The sequence below is a fragment of the Pseudopipra pipra genome, chromosome 2 (assembly GCF_036250125.1).
Source record: "Pseudopipra pipra isolate bDixPip1 chromosome 2, bDixPip1.hap1, whole genome shotgun sequence".
NCBI classification, from domain to species: domain Eukaryota; kingdom Metazoa; phylum Chordata; class Aves; order Passeriformes; family Pipridae; genus Pseudopipra; species Pseudopipra pipra.
This window is the reverse complement of record NC_087550.1, coordinates 44,224,606-44,248,786: the sequence shown is the minus strand read 5'-3', so window position 1 is coordinate 44,248,786 and position 24,181 is coordinate 44,224,606. Positions and strand designations below refer to the sequence as shown.

At 43.1% G+C, this 24,181-nt stretch overlaps 2 long non-coding RNA genes across 2 annotated transcripts in view; both read left to right on the top strand.

Annotated features, from left to right (window-relative positions):
• LOC135409564 (uncharacterized) overlaps nucleotides 1-12,821 on the top strand; it is a 46,209-nt gene extending 33,388 nt beyond the window's left edge. The window contains exon 2 of the long non-coding RNA XR_010428262.1: nucleotides 6,257-12,821. This is a non-coding gene — a long non-coding RNA (uncharacterized LOC135409564). The remainder of the gene's footprint in view (nucleotides 1-6,256) is intronic.
• Nucleotides 1-24,181, top strand: part of LOC135409565 (uncharacterized) — an 80,846-nt gene that overhangs the window by 43,884 nt on the left and 12,781 nt on the right. The gene's annotated exons all lie outside the window — the stretch shown is intronic.

Sequence of the window (24,181 nt, the reverse complement as noted above, 5' to 3'; positions counted from 1 at the left end):
CTTAGTGGCAGTGTTGGTGCAGTACTGTGCTCCTTCTGACACGCCTCTTCCAGCCCCAGTGTCCCCAGAGCTGGAGGCTTTGTAGTTCTCTGAACTCTAAACCTAATGCTAACTGTAACCTTAGTGGCATCTTGGATTTTGAAGGTGAGGTTCCCAGCATCATGACTGGCCCAGATTAGAAAGGTGTGGAGACAGCGATGTTGGTGCAGTGACATGTTCCATTTGAAATGCCTTTTCCAGCCCCAGTGAATGCATTTTCCCAAAGCTTGAACTAAGATTGGTGAGATTGATGACATATCTTCTTTGGGACTATTCAATTTGTTGTGATCAGCACTTCAATTGTTGGTTGCCCCTAATAAAGTAGGGATGGGTCTGGGTAAGAGTAGCTGGAGGATTTGAGCTGGTGGGCATCCCTACAGGCAGAATCAGGTATTTTTTTTGGGTCAGGCTTTACAGCTTGTTCCTTTTCCAGCTCTTGTGGTTTACTTAATTCAGGTTGTTCTTAAAAGGCAATAAAGGTTGCTTCTCTGCCAGCATTTATGTTTTTTCCTTCAGTCCTCCGCTCCATGATCTGCTGGAATTCCCTCTTCTGTCTTCATCTCCAATACTCTAGCAAAATTTCTGGCCTTTGCCTCACTGGTTTTCTCCATTAATCTTCTTTTCTATGGAGCAAACCATTAGTGGCATTGCTACTGGTTGGACTGTTTCACAGAGCCTTTTCTTTCTCTTTACATTTTCTATCTATCTATCTATCTATCTATCTATCTATCTATCTATCTATCTATCTATCTATCTATCTATCTATCTATCCTTCTATCTATCTATCTATCTATCTATCTATCTGTGTTTGGTAAAATTTTTCTGCCTGAATGACTTTTCTCTCAAGCTAGAGCTGAGTCAAACACTGTTGATTTACAGGTTCAGTAATTGCCCTAGCAGTTGGTACCAATCCATCCATCCTTGCAGGTTTAATTTTGAATCTCAGCATTAGGTTGCTGCATTGGTCCCTTCTGCATGAAATCTGCATTCAGTATTGTATTCAGTACCTGCTTTCTTGATTAAAAAAAAACCCCTCTGGTCCTTCCTCAGCTTTCTCCTCCTCCAAACTGAACAAGTGCACCATGGTTAGGGAGAGCAGCAGTTCCTCTGCAGTTCTCTATAGCAGACCCTGGTGTTCTCCCACAGCTTCTTCCCCCAGTGCTGCTGACACTGGGATGAGGTTTGACAGCACTGTAGTGGGGTTATGATCACTCACAGCTGTTTCTGGGGCTCCTGTGAGTCCCACCACCCCTGTACAGCAGTATCCACACAGGGTACTCACAGCCATCACACAGCTCTGGCTTGCTCCAGGCTCTGACTCAGATCTGGGTCAAACTGCTGCTGCATCTCTTCATCAGTGGCTCTGTGCCCGCGGTGACTGCGGACATGCGGAGGGCAGGGGTACAGCCCTTTGCCAAGGAGAGATCAGAGAGGAAGGAAGAACTTGGTGGCTGCATATGAACCAGCCTAGAATCAGACAACCTAACTCCCTCCCCTGCCCAGGGATCAATATCCCCCTAGAATCCATCTTGGAGAACTGCAGCCACAGCCTGCACAGCTCTTCCAAAGACTTAGTCATCCTCTGGCAAACCAAAGCTTCAGCTCCATGCTGCTGAGTCTCTCTTGCTATTGTCCTCAGAGTTGTTGCCAAACTGGATCCAGATCTCAAGTTTCTGCTGTATATTAGCTCTTGTAAGCCATCTATCGCATCCTGCCTGGGCTTGCTCCCCCATCGGTGTGGATGAGGACCTCTGCTGCAGAGGTATGTGTGTTTCTGCTTCAATTCCTTCAGCAATTCAGTCTCTTAAAAATCTGTCTTTCCCTTTTCTAGACCTACGATTTTCTGTCCAAGCCTTCCCTTTACCGCTTTTAGTAGTCAATGTAGCTGCAACTTTCTTTCCACAAAGCCCACTGTCAACAACCTTAATAAGTCCTGACTTTAGTGCTCTCCTGGCAAACTGTAAATGCTTTTTCTGCTTCCCCTGGAGCACTTTCAGCCATGCAGTTCACCAGCTGCTGTGGTTAGGCTCCTACTGCATGACTCGGATACTAAACTTCACTGTGGATGGAGAGTCTGTCTTTCCCCCTGTGAGCAGCCTTGTTTGTATCTGGTTTGTGGTGCTTAGTACAGAAGTCCCAGTGAGATCTGAGCCTTACCCTGGTGTCACTCTGTTTGGGCACCCTTCAGCATTTGCAAGGAGGTGCTCCAAGTGGGACACATGCAGCTCTGAAGCACAAAGCTTCTATTTACTAGCGAACACAGACAGGATAGCTGGGGCTAAACGAGCTACCCATTTGAGCACAGGGAGCTCCTAACTCCCATACAGCACCCAATACCTTTGCTGCTGCACAGGCACCACTTCAGGGGGAAAGTTGATCTCTGCAGACCCAGGGCACATCCTTGATGGAGCTGAGTTTCCTTATTTTACTACCCTACTTGCTTCTTGAGTGTTTTATACCTTTCCATAATGGGACTTTTCTCTCAAAGCCTTGAGCTGGTAGTGATGTCACCTCAACAACCCTATGTGCCTGTAGTGTCACCTTTGTGGCCTTTCTTGGCTCTGTTCTGCAGATGTCCCAAGGCTTCCTGATAACTATAGCACCCACTGCAGCCTAAGCCACAGCCATGAGGGTTGTACCAGAGCTGGGCTCTGGGGCTTTGGGTGTAGATGGTCAGCCTTGAGGAGTTAAGAAGATGATGACTGGGTTTGTAGACAGAGGTTTATATTCCTAGCTGCTACTGGAGATGGTGCAGCAGCTGCAAGGAAGGGAACTCTCGTGACCACTCTGATTAGCTCATGCAAACAAATGGGTGCTGCTGGTACCATGTCTCCAGGACCACATCATCTCCATCCTGACTTCAGCAACAAGACTTTTGGGATAGGTGCTGTGTTCACCATGCAATCTGTCACACACTGAGCAGAGACCTACACTAGTGAGCACTAGGAACGTCATTAAGATTTTTCTCTCCTCCACAGAACAGAAAGGTTTCTTCTCAGCAAAAAACTGGCAGAAACTGGTGTGCATCAGCAGGATGTTTGAGCAGCAGTGATTATAGGAGTGTAGTAAATAACAGGACTGAGCTGCAATGGTGCAGGGAAAACTGGAAGTTGTGTGTTTTGTCTCTGTATGTAGGTTGGCACATCGCTTTTGTAGCTCATCTGTATGATTTACCTTCTCCTCCTACCGTCTCCCTTTATTAAGTTTAATCAATCATTCCAGTGCTCTGTGATTTATGGCTTTATGTTTTGCTGGGAACACATCACAAAGCAAAAAGTGGAAGTTTTGATGTATTAGTAAAACTAAACTTTTCTGTCTAGGGTGAGATTTGAGGAATTTGGTTTCCTCTTGGGTGAATTCTGACAGATTATATAAATTTCCATCCTCCCTTCTTCTTCCTCCTCCTCAATCCACACCTAGTCACAAAGAAAGGCCTTGAAATAAGTGGTGGGCAAGGTTCAGCCATTTGCCAGTCTGTCAGCCTGTCCTGGCACACCTTGACCTACATCCTACAATACCTGTGACACTTTAGCACTCCGTGGCAGCTCTGCCTTAAGCCATGGATGAATAAAGCTGAAGAACTCAGTCCTGCCCCAGACTACCCTGACGGCTTCCAACATCTGAGTGTGACTGGCATCAGCCATGGCCAACTGAGTGTTCAATGACTCCAAGGATGGAGGTGTCATCAGCTAGCCATCTGAGCAACAGTATGTGGCATGGTCAGTCTTTGTCTTCACCAGGTTCATTTAAAAGAAAAAAAAGTTCATCCAAAGAAAATCTGACTGATGCAGGGGATTTTGTGCTGGGAGGGAATGGAAAAGGAATTTCCCATTGAAGTGGAGGGGGAAATGGCTGGTCAAATACCAAGGTCACAGTCTGTGGAGCACTGCAAACATATTGGCTTACCCACCATCCCATGTGCTCTCCACTCCACACCTGGACATAGAGTTTTATTATTTTGTGTTGGAGAAAAAGGCAGAAGAGCAGGTATGGCCCTACCACAGCACTGTTCCCTCTTTCAGAACTGGAGACATTGTCTGTCCCTATCACATCCCTTTAACTGTGCTGAGCAGCTCCTATCACCTCTGTTCTCTCTATGTTATGGGGTATGTGTGGCCACAGGCCCTAAGAAACCACATAGGGATGTGTGAAGGTTTTACAGCTCCCTAAACCTACTAAAAGCTCTTTTTGTTTTTGCAGAGGGAATGTCTACTGTGTGTCTAAATCATGTTTCCTTACCTCCTGTCCTTTCCAAGGCTGAAAACAGCTACTTCCCAAGTCCAACGTTTCTCCTTTTGACTGGAGGCTTGAGAGCTAGTGGACTGAGATAGTAATGATGTTTATCAGTTAAGCAAAACATGCATCTAAAAAGCTTCTAATACCTTAACTACCTTATGAATACATAACTTTAGAGGCATAATTCCCAATTATGTTACTGCAAGTAATACAAAATGACATTTCTACTTCTTATTAATATTAGTACTGATACATAATTATATTACCATAAAGAAATCTTATAAATCAAGCATTTACTAAGTTGCAATTCTATTGCCTTTCTTCCTGCACTTAGTATTAAGGTACCAAGTCTATTTTCAAGGGTCGTATGTGACTTAAGTGAGTATTTCTTGATTCTTGCTGAATAAAATAATAAAATCATAAAATTTTCCTTCAATCTCCTTCTGACAAGGGTTCCTTGTCCTCTCCCTGGCCCAATGGATGCTGTAGATCCCAGCTGTGACCTTTTGTCCTTGCACACGGGGCCAAAAGCCAGAGCTCTATGCCCCACTGCCCAGTATGGTGGAACAGTGCCAGCTGATGTGCAAGGCTGTCATCAGAAGGACAGTAAGCTCAGGTCTGCTCAGAGGGTATTCAGAGGCTGCTGCAGGGAGCCCTGGTCTGTGGCCTCCTCTGCACATCCCTCAAAATCCTGACTGACAACCCTGGACAGAGTCATCAGCTAACCCAACTCATCCTCACCTGCAGCAGGTGATGAAGTACCTGGGGTGCTCCACAGGGGACCCAATGCCCACTGAAGTTAGCATTGCATTTGGTCAGACCAAGCTCCAACACTGTGACTGGGGAAAACTCAACTTTGCCTCCCACTAAAAAGACAGAAGACAAAATGTTTGTCCAGGCCTTGCCTCCTCACCCATAGTTCATGCCCCAGTCATTGCAGCACAAAGTTTTACTTGATTTCTTCTTATGCAACTTAGAAAGAAATAAAAGAAATTATGTCCCTGCATCAGAGAGAATACCAGATGAATTAAACCTGAGGCATTTGTATATTCAGCAGAGCATAACGGCAGCTGGACCTTATCTGTCCAGGAGGAGCACCCTACCCATGGAAACCATGTTCGGAGCAAGAGGAAGAGCAGTGGGACAAAGGCTCAGCATAGCAATGAGGCTGCTGTCTTAGATGACTGGGGAGAGGCACACCAGTGAGGCAAGGAGATGTGTAAGCAGGGTCAAAAGGACTGCAATCCCTGGGCAAGCACAGGCTGCCAACACTTTCCCCCTCACACACTAACACAGATGTTGAGCTGTTGAACAGCGAGTATCTTCCTTGTTGCAGCCTTATCCAGCCCCACTGAACAGGCAAGCTCCCACAACCCCCAGCTCAGCTCATGCTTCACTCCAGAGTGACGACAGCTCGGGCTGGATTGTTGATCTCCTGTGCTCCTCAGGCTTTGCCCCCAGCCTGGAGTTCTCCACTGCACCTTCAAGTTTCACACCCACGTGTGGGGTGGCCAGTGCCCAGCCTGAGGCCTGCAGGTGGTGGAAGGCACATGCAGACCTGGCTGCCAAGACCCACTCCTGGTCCCAGGAGTCATAGGTGCCTTCTAGCAGAACAACCACTGCTTCTGATACCTTCTGCCAGAATGAGATCTGCTGTGCCTGCCAGCCAAACTCAGAGAAAAGGCATCTCTAGGCTCCTTTGGAAGAGCATGGAGGAGCTGCCAGTGTGTAACTGAAAGCACTTTATAAGAAACAGAGTTGAAAAGCTGCCTATGTTGACATTTTCCGTATTTGCTCCTTTATACAACTGCAAGTGTGAGAAAGGAAGAATGCTGAACTTGAAGCAAAACCAGAGCATTATCACGTTGTCTTTGAACATATGTCTATATTACTCTATTGAAGCACTTGCTTGGTTTATCTTTTAGGGTTTAAAATTTTCTAAACCTTATATTTAACCCTCTTTTTTTTTTTTTTCTTTAAGAAGCCAACCAACCAGCTCATCAAAAGAAGACACTGGAGAAGTAAAATACCCCTGTGGAGTTTTCAGTGTTTGAAGCCCTAAATCCTGCTGAGAACCACAGATATCAGATTTACAATACATCATTTTAAATAAGCTCTTTGCATCAAGGGATTCTTCAAACAGAGCAGCAGATATTACTATGTATATTTTGCCTGTTTCTTTATCAAAAAACAAATATAAAGCCTGATTCTGTAACATAAACTACACTATCTAGAAGACTATTGTCTCTGTTAACATTAAACTGACATTTGCCTTATCACATGAATGTTATTTCATCACTGTACCAAATTTTAAGACTAGGGCATGAGCATTTAATTTGAATGACCTGTCAGTTTTATGTAACTTACATTTACTTAAATCATTCTTGCCTAAATAATCTTTTTGTGCATGTGTATGTGGCAAGGGTCAAGTACAAAGAACTCTTCTGCTGAGGTTTTCAAGTAGCAAAGTTATTTAGTCCTAGTAATGGACTAAAGTAAGCACTTCGCAAAAAGTCTCAGCCCTCTGAGCTAAAAGAGATTAAGTAGTTTGATATCTTCTCTCCTGATCTTGTTAGAAACTGCCACTTTATCTTAGCATGAGAGCAATACTGTGGGGAATGATTTGTGTGGCAATGTGTTATGGTTTAACCTCATACAGCAACTAAGTCCTGCAAAACTACTCACTCACTCCCCCCACATTGGATTGGACAGAGAATTGGAAAAGTGAGAAAGCTTGTGGGTTGAGATAAAGTCTGCTGAATAAGTAAAGCAAACCCCATGCATGTGAGCAAAGCAAAGCGAGGAATTAATCTACTACTTCCTATAGCTGGCAGGTGTGCAGCCATCTCCAGAAAAGCAAGACTCCACCATGCATAATGGTGACTTGGGGAGGCAAATGCCATTACTCCAAACATGACCCCCTTCCTCCATCTTCTCCTGGCTTTATATGCTGAGCACAATGCCATATGGGATTGGTCAGTTGGAGTCAGCTGTCCTGGCCATGTGTCCTCCCAACTCATTGTGCACTCCCAGACTCCTTCCTGTTGGGGTGGGGTGAGAGGCAGAACATACCCTGACTTTACTGTAAGCCCAGCTCAACAGTGACTGAAACATCCCAGTATTATCAACACTGTTTCCAGCACAAATCCAAAACATAGCCCTGTACTCTACCCCAGCCAAAATCAGCACATTCTCTACCACTTATTCCATACCATTTATATCATGGTCAGGTCCCACACTATGCAACACATCTTCCATAACAATCCTGCTGTCTTCCCATCCTTTGATACACAGATATCATTCCCATAGCCTGTGGACCACCCCTGCATGTAAATGCATGTAAAATGTCTACAAATGTCCACTGAGTTAATTTAGTCCATGACTTCAGGCTCCATCTGTTATGGTGGTAGCTCAGGATAAGTGAGGTGGTGTGTTGCATGGAGTTACTGGGCACCAAAGGCAGCTTGGGCTGGTCACTGCTGCACTTGCACTGCTCCTTGCAAGGCTTGTCCTGCACTAATTCAGGTGGTTCCTGCTGATAGCAAGAAGCACAGTACTACAGTGAGCAGTGAAAGTAAAAATCAGCCACTAATGAGCACTGGGCTCATTACAATCATACAGTCAGTCAAGCAAGCCCCATGGCAAGCACAGGAGCCTGTCAATTAATAGCTAAACAGCAAGAACAGCTGTAAATTCAGTCTAGCACGTTTCAATCTGCCATTATCTGGAACCCTTCGAGCCCCACACTGGGAATCAAAAAGGATTTTATGGGTTTAATCCCAGTTGGCATGTAAGCACCACCCAGGACGGGGGAGAGAACTGGAAGAGTATAAATGAAGAAAACTCCTGGATTCAGATAAGCGCAGCTTGAAAAATTAACTCTATCCCAGTCAAAACCACCACACAACGAATACCCGACTGAAATAACAGAGTTTCTCAAAATGAGGTCATTGTAGGTGTCAGCCCTTAAAAGGTTTTCAGCTCTGCAGAAGTACAAGTAGAAGAAACCAGCTGCTTGCAAGGCTCATATCATTCAATGTAAGTGAATGAACTGCGAATATGCAGAGCTAGCTCTTTACCAAGAAAATATTAAAGTGATTTTACTTGTTAGAAAAATATCCATCTTAAATTCATGGCATTTTTGTAAGGTTACAGTGCTTGGGTTTACCCAGGAAGATTGCTTTGAGTAGCAACCAAGTGTAAGCTTTACGCTGTAAAGTAATACTAATATAATGTCAAAAAGTGCTGAGGTTGGTATGATGTATGTGAGAGACATACATGTGAGATTAGCCTGTAAAATTCAGATGCTGTAGTGCGTAAAGAAAAACTGGATCAGAGAAGGCTAGGGAATAAAAAAGAATTGGTAAAGGTGAAAGTTTATGTATAGAAAGTATATATATGTTTTGATATGTATCTAAATCTTCCCCTTAGCTTGCCACTGTAGTTAACATCTTACCTTGCTATGCCATGTTAGAAACCTAAAGAGTATTAGCATGCCATGACAGGTCATGAGCTAAAGTTGGTCTCGTGGCTATATTTTATTCCTTGATGGAGAGCAACTGCTTTGGCTTAGTGATGAAGAGGTATTAACTCATACCAGTGTTTGCTTTCTGTTGAGTGAACACTGAACCTCTCAAAGGAAAATTTGAGAGTTTGACAGGACAGAAATATGTTTACCCTCTGCTCTTTTGAATAACCCAGCTCTTGCTCCATGCACCACAGACATCTTAATAATCCCTGTCTTCACCAGTCAGGAGTTGGGTCTAGAAAACACTATTCTTAGGACCTAATCCTCGTATGCCTCTTTAAAATGAATGTTCAAATTCACAGAATCAGAATGTTCAAAACACTGAAACATGCAGCAGGATAACACTTCATTTTCCTCATAAAAAAAAGCAAACCCTTCTTGATTTGATGTAAGTATAGACTTCAAAATCACTTTGCTTTAAATCATGAGTTTGCACTTCTGGAAAATCAGATGTTCCTTTTTTTTCTATATAAGGTGGAAGATTTTGTTCCTCTTCTCCCCTTCTTTTATTTTCCTACTTTGCATCTTCTTAATCAGTGAGCCTTAGTCCTGTTGTGTTTTCTGAGGAGTGAATGTTCTAGTGTAGCAATGGTGCTTAATATCTGTACCAAAGCTTAAGCCAACCCGAACATTTGCATCTAAGATGTATGAGGTTCCTGATCTAGGTACTATTTTAATCATGGCGCTGCTTTCACAATCATTTTACTAAACTATTAAGAGAGAAAGAGAATCATTAGGAATGACTCTCAGGAATCTGATAAAAAACCCACTCTAAAACATTGTGTAAGGCACAACATTTGTTTTAAATAAAGGGAAATCCTACCATGACAATATTGTGATTAAAATGCCAAGAAAATGGTTTAATAAACATCAGAGACATCATGGGTAACTCTTGCTTTAATGATCACTGATTAATTATCATGTGGTGCTTATGCTTAATGTTTTTTGGACAAATTAGAAATTCTGCCTCAGGCCACCAGACACTGCACTTCCAGTACTGCACAAAATGGATGTGTGCTAAAGAATGACAGGATTTGGATCAAAATGCTGAAAGCAAGCCAATACAACTGCAGATGCTTGCTCTGTAAATTGTCCCAGGGGCATCATCTGCAGGAGGAAATTAAAGGTTTTCAATTGCCCCACAGCACAGCTGTACCAGTAGTTTGTGTGAGAGTCACATGGTAGGCACAGAAGACACATTTTAATTCTACAGTCTCTCACCTTCTTTGGATAAGGTTAGAGGCTGGAGCTAAACATCCCTGCATTTCAGTTGTGGCACCTTGCTTTTGAGAGATTGCCAGCACATGCAGCTAATGCAGTAGTACATACATTTGTGTGCACTAAGGCACTTCTTGAGCAGTAGAAGAGCTCAAACAGAGCAACTTAGGTGCTGTTCCTGATAGATCTTGTGCAGTCTGTGCTACTAACTCTTCATAGCTTGTTCTGAAGCTTATTAAGTTGACAGTATTTTCTCTCCTGATTTTTCACTGGTATTGTGCTTTACAGCACTACCTAAAGTTTTGCAAAATATTCAGAATGAAATCAGCAAAATGCATATGCCAAATTGAGATATTAGTCTGATAAACTGAGGGTGCAACTTATTTACACATCTGGAGACCAAAAACCTATGCTTAGTCTATAGCCATATAGATTTTTCCTCACTCCCATAAAACTTAGTCTCAAATTCTAATTCTGCGAGCCATTTTTAACCCTGTGAATATCAACACAAGTTCTTCTGTTTTCTTACCATGTAGTTATAATGCATAATAACCTTTAATGAGCAATAAACCTTTAGCCTTTAATTTTCAATGGGCAGAGTTCAAACTGTAGTTCTGTTCTCTCAAATATTTTAGCAAAGATTACTGTCTTAGTGTGGCAAGCTCCCCTGGCTGCATCTCCTCAGTAATCTTTCTTTCTTAAGAAAGAGAAATAAGGTCTTAAGTACTTCATGTAACTAAAGCCTCTGTTAAATCATTTTGGCATATTAAGAATAGATCAGGAGAAAAGTGAAACTCTTTTTCAGCTCTGTTATAATCTGAATTATTCTATCCCTACACTTACCATTGACCAATGATCCTTTTCCTTCCCTTAGGGTGTTTTCAGTGATGATCTTTTTCTGATGAGAAAAAACAATACCTTTTCAAAGAGCAGGTCACTTTGAGGGCACACAGGCTATGTTTATGTTATTTTACTTGGACACATATTCCTTTTGTCACTGGGATTTACAGCACAGCTCTGTGTTTAGTCTTAAGTGACTGCACACCAGTTTTCCCTGAAGGAAAGAATAAATGATTACTGCTGGAGCTGCCCAGCTCTGGTCCTTCCAGATGGTGTTAACCAGAGATACACAGCTTGGGTAGCTCGGGACATGCTGAGCTACCCAGTGGTTTCAAACTGAGCAAGTGCAATATTTTTTGAGCCTAAAAGCTGTGAGTTTTTCTGCAGGGCGACATTATCCAGCACAGACATAGATAGTACTGTCTACCTCCTGCAGGTTGCCAAAAGCAAGCATGCACTTGCTGGCAAAGGATAGTAAGCAACTTATCAGTTACTCAATAAGGACCACAACTTTCCTCATATGAAAATTTCAGAGGTTTCATACAAGCATCTTATTCAAATGTCATCAGTGCTTCAGCTGAAAAGCCCTCTTCTGTCTGTACCTCAGTCGGAGGTACAGTCACAGGACAACAGGATAAGAACCTCTTTGTCACAAGCAAGGGTTGCAGTCCAGCACATCCTTCTTTTATGTCTGAGTTACCCAATCACCTCAATTGATTTAATGTGTCTCTGTGAAGGTTATTTGTCACTTAGAGCAATTTATCCTCAGGTGCTTTGCAGATCTACTCCAGTAATTTGCTGTTAATTAATTGTTTACTTATATAATGTTGTAAATAAAGGGAAAGTGAGGGAATCCCATTCAGGTTCCTAAATAAAAGCCAACTGTTAGGCCATATTTACCCTCACTAACTCCTGTTTTTATAGCTATAGCGTTGTGAAAGGCTTTGGCTATTGCTATTATATTTTTTATTAAAATCCAGATGTTTAACAAGGTAACAATAAGATCTACTGAGCACTCCTGGCATGCTGGTTTTAGCTCATAAATCATGAAATGGTTTGGATTGGAAGGGACCTTAAGGATCATCTAGTTCCAACATTCCTGCTGTGGAACAGGGACACATTCCACTAGATCAGGTTGCTCAAAGCCCCATCCAACCTGGCCTTGAACACTTCCAGAGATGGGGCATCCACAAGTTCTCTGGGCAACCTGTTCTAGTGCCTTACCACCTAGACAGGGAATAATTTCATTCTAATGTGTAATCTAAACCTACACTGTTTCAGGTTAGAGCCATTACCCCTTGCCCTATCACTTCATGTCTTTGCAAAAAGTACCTCTCCAGCTCTCTAGTACCTTTAGGTGCTAGAAGGTTGCTAGAAGGTCTTCCTGAAGCCCTTTCTTCTCCAGGCTGAACAGCATCAACTCTCTCAGCCTTTTCTCATAGGAGAAGAGTTCTGTTCATTCTGATCATTTTTGTGTCCATCATCTAGTCTCACTCCAGAAGGTCCACGTTCTTATGCTGGGGGTCCCGGAGCTGGACACGGTACTCCAGGTGGGGTCTCATAAGGGGGAGAATCAGCTTCTTCAATCTGCTGGTCACACTCCTTCTGATGCAGCCCAGGCTTTCTGGGCTGCAAGTGTACATTGCTTGGTCATGTTGAGCTTCTGGTCAACCAACAACCCCAAATCCTTCTCCTCAGGACTGTTTAAAATGCATTTAAAGCTATTACTTTACAAGTGCATCCATCAGGTTAGATCAGTATGTTTTCCTCCAAAACTGCTTTCTATGTGTCAAAAAAGAATAGAGACCTCTGTAGGTGTAAGAAACTGGGAACAAATATCAATGCTTTGAATAGCCTCCTTTTCTACAATATTTCCTTAGTCTGTAATGTTAATGTTTAAATATTTGTATCTTTGTAATCTTGAATTTATTCCATTAAAGATCATACCTTTCTTTTCTCAGAGGGAGCCACTGCTGTTTGTCTGTTGTTCTTTGATGAGATTTATTAAGGCAGTTGGTGACCTTTCCTATATCCCCTATTGATTGTCTGAAATGGCTTAGCCCGACAGAGGGGAAAATAACTACAGTGTTTTAGGGTGTCTAGGACTTGTTTATTTACCTGATTGTGCAAGGTACTTACAGAATGACTGGCTGATTGATTTAATGCTGCTTTGTACTGCTGCTGGCATCCTTCTGGGAAACAGGACTGGAAAAGGCCTTTCTGCAGCTAAGAGTTTATGCCAGTGTCCATGCATTAACAAACTGCATGTAAGGCATTTCAGTCAAAACCATCCCTTGGAACCAATGGCTGTTCATTTGACCAGGGTTTGGGATGGCCAATCTAGGCTTATACATGCTGTTAGACTGCCTGGTGGCAAGGCAGCAATTTACTGTTGGGACAGACTTGTGTCAAAATCCGTTTAAATGAAAAAGGGAAAAAAGTATCATAAAACATAGCAAAAGAGATACTCTAACTTCTGTCACCACTATGTAACAGAGCAGAGCAGACACAGGACAAAACAATGTCTTCCTTCGGCAATCCCAATTCTGGATTTATTCTGTGAAGGCCTAGGAAAGAGATCTTGGATAACTGGCAGAGTGGGGATCTGTGGCCAAATTGTGACTGCAAAGTGTGAATGGATCGGGGAGACCTTATTTTACCCTGTCAAACCAAGAATAAACCACTTACGATGGTCGAGAAGCCACAACATGGATTTTCACTTCTGCAGCTAACTTGGGAGAACTGATCCATGTGTTCCGGGTGTGTCAGGAAAAGGTTTTTCACCCAAAGGGTGACTGGGCACTGGAACAGGCTTCCCAGGGAAGTGGTCACAGCACCAAGACTGCCAGAGCTCAAGAAGCATTTGGACAATGTTCTCAGGCACATAGTGTGTGTTCCTTCCAAATTAGGATATTCTATGATCCTATGACTCTATATGAGCAGCAGCAATCCTTTGACAAATGGTGAGTGAAGGTGAGGTCTGTACTGTCACAGGGCAATAGGCAAGTCAAACACTGTGGAACAGCATGTCTGCCACAGTTCCTGGTATCTGGGAGCAGATGATGGCCACTGGAAGAGCTAAGACCCATATGGAACAAAGGAAAAGGAAGGTGGAGAATAGTTAGATTTGGGATCTGGGGATGGGCAGTACTAAGCTTAGAGATGCTCATGATGCTCTCTTAGATCAGATGTGTTTTCTCATACTACTTGATAGCAGCAAGCTATCAACTGACCACTCAAGAAAGAGTAAACTGCCTGCTAGTGACTAAATCACCGCAATACTCTGAAACATAACAGCACTGACTCACATCTCTTATCTGTCTCACGTCAATAAACACTAATGATGCAAAGCTCTGGATGATGTGCATGGAGGCACCGTGCTACTTCTCTTGGCTGAAACTGTATATGAGGGTAATTAATCACAGTGGGGTAACAGTGCATCTGGGATGATCGATTCCCAAAATCATTCCTAAAGAGATAAATGATACTACCCCCTTAAAGGCTAGGACCAAGAGCCTTGAAACACTCAAGGGAAAAGTTTCCTTTGCCATTTAGTACTAACCAGGAAGAGAAAAGAACACCTCAGAGGAAGAACTATATACTTCTGGAAGTGCCCAGTTCCATCAGAGGAAGTCGAAGCTAGTTTAGGATTTTAGTCTTCGGACAGGCATGGTCACAACAGGTGGCAGTGAGGTCCTGGCTGCAGGACATGCCCTAAAGGCATCGGCCGCCTATGACTTGCAAAGTGTGTGCTTTTGCGGTGCCACTTCCAGTTTTTCAACACTTGGTGGCACCAGCAATATAAAGAATCAGGGCCACGTCTACAGCCTTCTCTTGAGCAAAGGGAGCTGTGATCCTGGGAGAGTGAGATGCTACCCATTTATATGTTTAGAGCCTTGACGCAGTGAATGAAAGAAAAACATTATTCTAGGAACAGACCTCAGGTAATAGTAGGATTAGGAGCAGATGAGGATATAAGATAGGAAAATTGTCTGTGTAGTTTGATTACTTCCACTGTGAAATTATTGCAGCTAAAAAAATCCCACCTGTGATTAAAGGTGGGTTTTTTGTTGTGGTTTTTTGTTTTTTTTTTTTTTTTTTTTTTTTTTTTTAAATCCTGTTGTCATAGATAAACCTTCTCCTCAGACTCAGAAAAAGAGACCAGTCTCAGGTCCTGTGACAGTGTTGTCCATGTCTCAGAGAGTGCTGGAGCCAGGATTGGCCCTTGTGGCTCCCCATTTCTCTGGCTACATTGCCCTGTGCACCAGGCAGCACAGCAGGATCCGAGTGAGAGGCAGAGACACGCCCTGCCTAACCTGGGATGCTAATGGCATCCCTTTGGCAGATAAAGCCAAGATCTTTGGAAAAAATACTCTGCATGCCTTTTTTTTTGGGGGGGGGGGGGGGGGGCGGGGGGGAGCTTAAAGGCAGAAGTTTCTAGATGCCAAACTGGAGGAAATCATGTGCTCATTGTTGATAAATTCCAGGAGTGTAGTAACAGAGAGCAGAAAGTTGTGGAGTTACCACCTTACAGAGTACTTTGTATGCCTTCCTTAACATCTGTCATTTGTAACCAATGCCACTGAATGCAGTTATCCAATAAGATGCCAAACTGTCAGCATTTCATTAAAATATGATGCAGGGAATAGTTCAGTAAACTACTTAGCATGCCAAATGCATAGTGTGTGCCAATATATTTATCGTATAATGTTCTTAAGAGCTGCAAGCCTCTGTTCATTGAGAGTAATCAATTCTATTTTCCTATGCAGTGGACCTTGAACCTTGCACTCACATTGCAACAATTTAATTTTTCCAAGGGACAATCGGGATAAGTAGATGCAGTACCTCTACCAGGAACATTGGCAATAAGCTCTATTGATATGCTGGGCTAAAAAAGCCCCACAGACCTCTGCACACTGTGGGGACAATCTAAAAATACATAATAAAAGCTTGATTAGTACAGCATGCAACACGGTGAGGAGTGCGTGCTGCTGAACACATATAAAGTCTTGACAATGTAAAAGCAACAAAACCAAATAAAGTGATTCAGCGACCAGAGTATTCAGCTCGGCCTTACTGCCATTTGAAATAAAGGACAGTTATGTTTTTAGTGGAGCTGAGAGAATCTACCCCACTGACAGGTAATTAACAGTTTGAGGACAGCTTCAGTCCCCTACTCAGCCTTTGGGTTGCCTCATGAAACACTGTCAGTTTCTGGGACATATAAATCCCACGTGTCAAAAAGCATGGTTTTCATGGTTTTTCTCGTCTCTTGTATCTCTTCTTTCCCTTTTGTCTGAATAACCCAAAGTGCTTACAGAGACTGTTCCCAGAGAATTACTTGGTGTGCAGCTCTCTCACAGCTGAAATAGGGTCTCTCCTCTGATACTGAAAACTAGGCAGCACTTCGTCAAGGCAGGACTTGTATACGTGTTCAGCAACCCTCCACCACCTCTCTCGATGAGAAGCCTGTCTCCTGAAACCTCGTTGTGCATATCTCTTTCTAAGGCAGAAAGGAAATATCTATGATACCACATATCTCCTTAAATCCTAAAATGGTTTAGTATTGCTGGTTCTACAGCAATACTAATAGATATCATCTGGTTTTTCTATAGCTGGGAGACTCACAGAGGCCCTACTGCAGTGTTCTACTGCTTCAGTTAAACAATACAAACCTAGAAATAAATTTGAGGTAAAATCTCATCTCTTCCACCTCCATTGAGCATCCTGGCCTGTATCAGCAATAGTGTGGCCAGCAGGAACAGGGCAGTGATTGCCCCTCTATACTCAGCATTGGTGAGGCCACACCTCGAATCCTGTGTTCAGTTTTGGGCCACTCACTACCAGAAAGACATTGAGGTGCTGGAGTGTGTCCAGAGAAGGGCAACAGAGCTGGAGAAGCATCTGGAGCACAAGTCTTAAGAGTGGCTGAGGGGAGCTGGGGTTGTTTAGCCTGGAGGAAAGGAGGCTCAGGGGGGACCTTATCACTCTCTGCAACTACCTGAAAGGAGACTGCAGCCAGGTGGGGGTTGGCCTCTTCTCCCATGTAACAAATGACAGGACAAGGGGAAACAGCCTCAAGTTGTACCAGGGGAGGTTTAGATTGGATATTAGGGAAAATTTCTTCAAAGGGGTTTGTCAAGCATTGGAAAAAGGCTGCCCAGAGAAAGGTTGGGTCCCTATCACAGGAGGTATTTAAAAGACATGTAGATGTGGCACTCAGGGACATGGTTTAGTGGGACTTGGCGGTGCTGGTTGGCAGTGCTGGGTTAATGGTTGGACTTGATGATCCTAAAGGTATTTTCCAACCCAAAGGATTCTGTTCTAGTCTAGTCTAGTCTAGTCTAGTCTAGTCTAGTCAATTCTCCCTGACCATGCTTCTAGGGGCTTTATTTCAGATCTCAGTAAGATCTATAAAGATTTGCAAGATTTACAACCCTGAAATTCAGATTACATATTAGAATTCCAAAAGAGGATGTGGAATCCCAGTTCTAAGCTTCAAAAACCAATAAAATAGTACATAGACACACTTATACTTGTATAGACTGTGCTTACATTAGAAACATCTTCATAAGGTCAGATAAGGATTTTCCCCCAAAATGTGTGTCTCCTCAAGACAAGCTTGCTGGAGGGGAAGATGTGGGGAAGAGTAGAAGGAAAGAAGGGAAGAAGCAGAGGAATAAATTCAATTTAAGCATGCACGGAAGGACTAAGGAAACCTGTAAACCTATCCAGGGTTATAAATGATAACTGAAGCAAAGGGCTTTTAAAGATGTGAAATCCACCTGCTCTAGCAAGGAGAGATGAAGACAAATAAAGACTTATGATCTGTGTCAGACAGTTTGCTGCATGTTTGTCCTTCCCAGCACTACTGTGTACTCCCCTGAGGAAAATGGACTTGTTTGCTGCTGTGAAAAAGATAATGGCCCAGAGTGCTGCCTGGAAAGCGAGTCCTGTGCTGCTGCATAAACCCTGATGCATACAGAGTAAAAAGGTGCTCTTAATTACAGACAAGGCTCAGACTGATGCTCAGAGCGTTTACTACTTTGCCTATGTTTACAACATCCAAGCCCAAATCACAGCTATTTATTGTGGCCTTTCTCCTTCTCTGATCCTCCATTTTGGATGTGCTGGCCTGGCCCTGCAACCGGAGGATACAAGACAGTGGTACCTGTGGGACAGCAGGCAGCATGGCCCCTTTCTTGACCTTAGAGTGCAGGTTCAGACCTCGATTATTTGGAGGATAATACTTGAGTGGTCAGCTCCTATTACAGTCTTAATCACAGCAGAAATATAATTAATAAATTCTTCTGCATTATGCAAACATTTTTATGGGCTGTGTCAGCTCTTCTGTGAGTGAAAGCTTGTTTTAATCACTCGAGAGAGGATCTGACTGACATAGATGCAGATCTGCTGAATACAGGAGTGAGTAGTCTGGTAGAGTTGCTTTTCAGAGCAAAGTTTTCAGACTTTTCATTTATTTCCAGCTGCTCTTTTGTTTCATACCTTCAATACAGACGACATGACAAAGCGTCAATGCCTGAAGCAAAGGCTGCATCAGACCAAGAATTAATTTGAAGGGATGTGTTTACTTCACACTTAATAGAGGACTACGGTCATGCACTTCCTGGGCAGTTTTTAACAGAAGAATTTACACTTAACTGGTAAAATTTTGCTGTTAATCATAAAGCCTATTAGAACAATAGGTTCCTTATAATCATGCTGTTTACTGCTTTATCTATGACACTGTATAACACAGAATTCCCATGTCTTTAGTACAGTAATTCCTTCCTTCCTTCCTCCCTTCCTCCTTTTCTTCCTCCTTTCTCCTTCCCTTCCTCCCTCCCCCCTTCCCTTCCCCCTTCCTTTCTCTTCCCTGTTCCCTCTCTTCCTCTGTCCCTGTAATGTGCTGACATAGGTGCCAACTAAAGGAGGTCGATGGTGATCAGACCAACTCATTTTAAGTGTTGCTATTGGAATGGCATCCAAACACTGCTGATACACTCTCCTCTCCTGCTCTCCCCATTATCAATGGCTAAAATGGCAAACAGGCTGTGGTGCAGTCAGAAGGCAAAGAGCAGTCATGGTGCAGTTGGGTATGTCACCATTTCTTCACACTTGCAGAAACATTGGTCCCAGGTCTAGCAGCTTATCTGAATTTCTCCACTACAGCATCGGCTGGGTAGAATTTGAAAACGTGTACAAATTCTGGTAAAAATAGAAGGAGCGGGCATGCTTTTTGCAGTGAGATTTTGTGTCACACCCCTTCTCCTGCTGCTTTTTTAATTAGTTTTGCATCTATCCAGCAAGGAGGGTAATGAGAGGCTCTGTCTCTTTGTTTTGTTGTTGTTGGGTTGGGGTTTTTTTGGTTTGGGTTGGGTTTTTTTTTCAGATTATGCCTATTATCAGAATAGGAAAAATCCTTGCTATGCTTTTTTTTTCCTTCTCTTTTTTTTGTAGCTCTTACCAGTTTCACAGGCTCTGACTTTTTTTTTCCAATGGGTCAGCTACATTTTTCATGGCCTGGGGAAGAGAGATATGAGAGAAGAACACAACTGGCCCCAGCAGGGCTGGTAAGGGTATGTGGTGAGAGGAGGCACTCTCTGAAACTTTGTGGCTGCTCTGGTCCAGTCAGCCAGCCCTGTATGGCATTTGTTCACCACCTAGCAATGTTTCAATAGCTTGCATCGAATTTACTTATTGATGGGTGTCCCAGGGAGGCAGATGTGGCATTTATCAGGTGCCAGTTAGCAAACTCTGCTACCTTAGCCAGTAAATTGAAGAGCCACTGCTGTATCAGGAAAGAGATATTATATACAAAGCACCTGTTAAGAGTCTTATCTCTTATCTGTAGTGAATCAGTATGAAATACTCAGGCTGCTACCCGAACTGCAAATTCAAAATGTTGTTTTGGTTGAGCAGACTACAGTGCAGAAAAGCAGTTTCGTGCGAGCTCCTAATCCAATATAACTGCAACTATCCACACTGAAGCTCCAGGTGATAAAGACTGCTCCTGAACGCATCCATCAGGCTCTGTGCAGCCTGACATGGCTGCCCTTGTGCAAGCATCGACTGTTCCCTTTTCATTGGTTTTCTCCCTCCTATCAGAGGTTGGAGAATATGGCTGTTCTCCAGGAGGTGGGTTTTGCCCTCCTACTGACAGATGCTGCCTGTGCCCTTCTCTGACTGAAACCTCCTTCCTACCTGTTTTGTATGCCAGTTCAATCACTAGTGTTCATGGCACTAACTTCTGTCTAGCCATCCATCACAAGACATTCAGGGCATCCATTATGATATAATTCATTTGAACAATCTATGTTCATTATTAATGTTCACTTACTGCAGACTAAAGTAACCCTGGCTTGTAAGGTCTCTCCTCTTCTCAAAACTGTCTTTACTATAATATTATAATTGCATTTTCTGCTGTATCTGCTTGCTTGCTTGCTTCTTAGTGCTTTTCAGGATGTTGTCCTTCTTCACAACTTCTGAACTGTGCCATTTGACCTGGAAAATATTTATTGGGGATTAATATGCCCACAATCAGTGCTGTGACTGCAGCTTCTGAAAGCTGCTTTGGAATATAGCTCGTCCTTCTCCAGGCCAAAGGGGTTAAATACACAAACCTTGATCTTCTTTCCTAAGCTGTGGCTCTTCTGCCACCAAAAAGAGAGGAAATTGGAACCTTAGCAGAACAGGGACAAGCTGTGTTTTCAATAGCAGAACAGGGACAAGCTGTGTTTTTTTCAGTCTTGTGGTTTTCAGTGTTAATCTGAACAAATTCCATCTGGTTTCCTCACTGACCATCCAGACACCACTTGGTGCACAACGCTCTTGAATGTGTTCATGTACCCTTGCAGTTTGCCCATTCTTCAGGGTTAGTTCCTTTTTTTCCCCTCAGAAACAGCAGAATCTTTCATGAGGTTAATTCACATCTGTGCACTGGGAGGAACAAGGTGCAGGAAACCTCAATTGCTCTGTTGCAAACCCAGATATTGTTACTAAGGAGGGGACAACATAAACGGGTGATAGGACTCCTAAAATGCAATAAGAAGATGAGCTGACCTTAGACAGCACATGGGACTCCTTTGAGTCGGGGACACCAAATCCTGGCCATTGATTAGGATCCTCAATTGCACCCTAGGAGTAACAGAGAATAAATATGCAGCCAAACTGTTCTGGATCTGCTACCAAGCCCTGCTTGCTATTATGACTTATTTTGGTTATTGAGAGCTGGATTGTCCCTTCCCTGCCATGCAGAATCAGTATAAAATGCTGTGGCATTTTTATCCTCCTAGGAGCAGAAGGAACATCAGCTCCCTTTGCCTTCATTGCACTGAAAGAGACTGCATTTTACATTTTAGAGAAGAGGTGCAAGCTGCAACAACAGTACTGAAAACAACAGAACTGAGAATAAAAGGCAAGTACCTCTCAGGAGAAAAGGCAGAGGGAATACACAGGAGACTTCAGCTTGGCTGATCTGATGCTCCTCTCTCCAGCAGTGCCCTTTCTAATCACAGCACATTGTGCATGCTTGCACTGCTTTCCTCACCAACAATTTCATTCAGGCTGTCGAATTAGCCGGGAGAGGCAGAGTGGGTAAACGAACAGCAACCAGATTGCTTGGTAAGTCTTGGCTCTCCCATAAATTCACTACTCATCTCCTATTCCCTTCCTTTCACATCTTTGTAATTTTTATTTCTGGGGTACTGCCTAGGGTCCAGATGCTTGTTTAGGCATCTGTAATTCACGTTCTTGAGAGTGCCACTGCAAGGTACAGAATAGCCATGTGTTTGGGCACTCTGTCATTCAGATCAGCACTATCCCCAGCCATGCCTCTTGCACATCGAGTCTTCACAGGGAATCTGGGAGATCGTCTAGTCCATCCTCCCACCCCAGCCAAATTGTTCTTCAGTGTCTTGGACTATGTATGTGCAGAATGTAACTCAGGGGAAAGCTGGTCTGGATTAGACATGGGGGATGTTATGCCCTGAAAGTGGTTAACAATAGTAGAGTGTATAGTCTGCATGCCAGGGTCAAATAAAGAGAAGAGAATATTTGGTTTCTGTTACTGTTGTAAGTTAAGTTGTAGATTTAGGTATATCAACCTGAGGACTCTTTAAAAACGTTGTAGTTGTGAAAGCCAAGAATGAGCATAGCAACTGCAGCTTTTCAGATACAGCAATTTCAATCTCTTAAAAAGGAAAAAAATTGTACCTTGAATGTGACTCAGCATTTAGCAGTTTCCTTTCCCTTTTCAGTTGATTAAATGTCCTCCTCTATTAAAAACCTCTTGATAAGACAATTAGACCTATTAGCAGCTCATAAGAATCTGTGGTTGGTGTTATGACCCGCCCCTGAAAGTAAGAGTAACTCAAGTTCTTGTTAATAGATCCCTTGGGGCAGATTAGACTGAAACAACACTGAATGATCAGCGTTTAGAAATAAATATATATATATGTAGATGTTTATTTTAGAACAATTTGGTTGCAATGGAAAGGAGGTATGTGGCTGTTTTGGTTATTATCTGTAGTAATGTAGCAATATAAAAGTGTAAAGGTATAGCTTAAGAAAATATGTAACAGAAAGAAAAGAAGAAAAAGAAAGGATAAGAGTAGAAAAATACCACCACCCGTAGATCCAGCGATGAGTCTTGATTGTTGCAATTTAGATGTCCATTGGTTGAAGTGATGGTTGCAGTCTTGATGCATCAGGGGTGTGGGAAGCCCATGGAACACAAAGTCCAATGCTTAAGTTTGCATGGGAACACCCAGGTACCTCCCTAGGGCAGGGATTTTTACACTGTCTGTTGCAACACTGTGCAATCCTCTGGTGGAAGGCCCCAGAAATTAGTCTAGGGGCACTTCAGGGGTCTTTGATGGTTTATAACACCTTCCAAGACATGACAGCTGCCTCTCATGTCAGCGTAGTTGAGCCAGTTATGCCCTATCAGAAAGGATGAGTACCTTTAGGCCTGTGTGTAAATGTCCCTATACCTCCCCTGGCAGGGAGAGGGGAGTTTTACGATTGAGGCAGTTGCATAAGGGAGTACATTGGAATGATAAAAAGCACTATCCTGCCTCCACAAGGAGGCTCAAAACCCAGCTTGTAGCCTCTGGTGTTCATTCCGTCTGTCTTGTGCGAATCAGAGGTTTCACCACCACACACAGAAATCTCCCCTTCAGTTGGTGGGGAGGGGTGTGGGGGTGATGGTGGTGTGCAAACCTGGCCTCAGCAAAGCACCGTGCTGCTTTTGCAAATGGATGATTGAGTCATTAACTATTAACACTTCAGCTGATCACGGCTGGTAAATAGAATTACTACTCTGAGAAGAAATACTGCAGATAGCATACAGCAAGTAAGTAGCATGGCAATATAAGTACATTAAAATACTGTGTTACATTAGTGGGTGAATTCCTAGAAGATGATCAGGGAAGCTGTCACAACCTGGTTGAGGTCATCATTGAGTGATAGCTGCAGAAAGAAATATATTGTCTGTACAGCTGCAAAATCTGTAAGCAACTATCTTTCATTTAACATGCTCTGACCTGAGTTCCAGCAATATCCTATTTAGGGTAGGCAGACTGTGTCCTCTGTGTGTGACTGCAGACCCAGCTTGGAAAGGTTCCCCTTGTCTTCCATGGATGACAACTTTCATTCAAAAGGTACTAAGCTCACATTAATCTCCCCTTATTCTAGTGCCTGCTTCCTTGCATATTAAAATCCTCTTCTGGCTGGTTCATTTGGCGATGAAAGCATGTCTTCCAGATGACAGTATCTTTAGCAGATACCCAGCCCCCTCTGCCTCGAGAATGCTGAAATCAACCCAAGTGCCAGAGCTGCTCTTTAAAATATTAAATACACAAATATTTTACAAATAGTATTTTAGCTGTGAATAATAACCTGGTGTTGCCTGGAAGAGGCAGACAATTTACATCCTCCCTTTCCATATGAGCTGTTTTGCTGTGACTTCCAGATGCCAAATAAATTATTAATCAAGTCTGGAAATTACACTGAAGTGTACCTTCCTGAGAGGAAGGGTGATGCTAGTCACCAGATGATTTTGGCATGTAAGTCACATTGCCCTAACTAGCTGATCAACATCTTTCACCACCATTTTGTTGTGTTCAGGGTTTACCTGTCTAACTCAGAATATGTTGCAGGTGTGCACTAATTCCTCCTTTTCAGTGCCACCACTGATGATGTACATTTGCCCTATGATTGGCACATATGTAGACACAATCTACAGCGCAGACAGCAGAACTGCACAGGATTTTGGTGAGGCTTTAGAAATCACAGGAGAAAACCCCTGCAGATCCATGT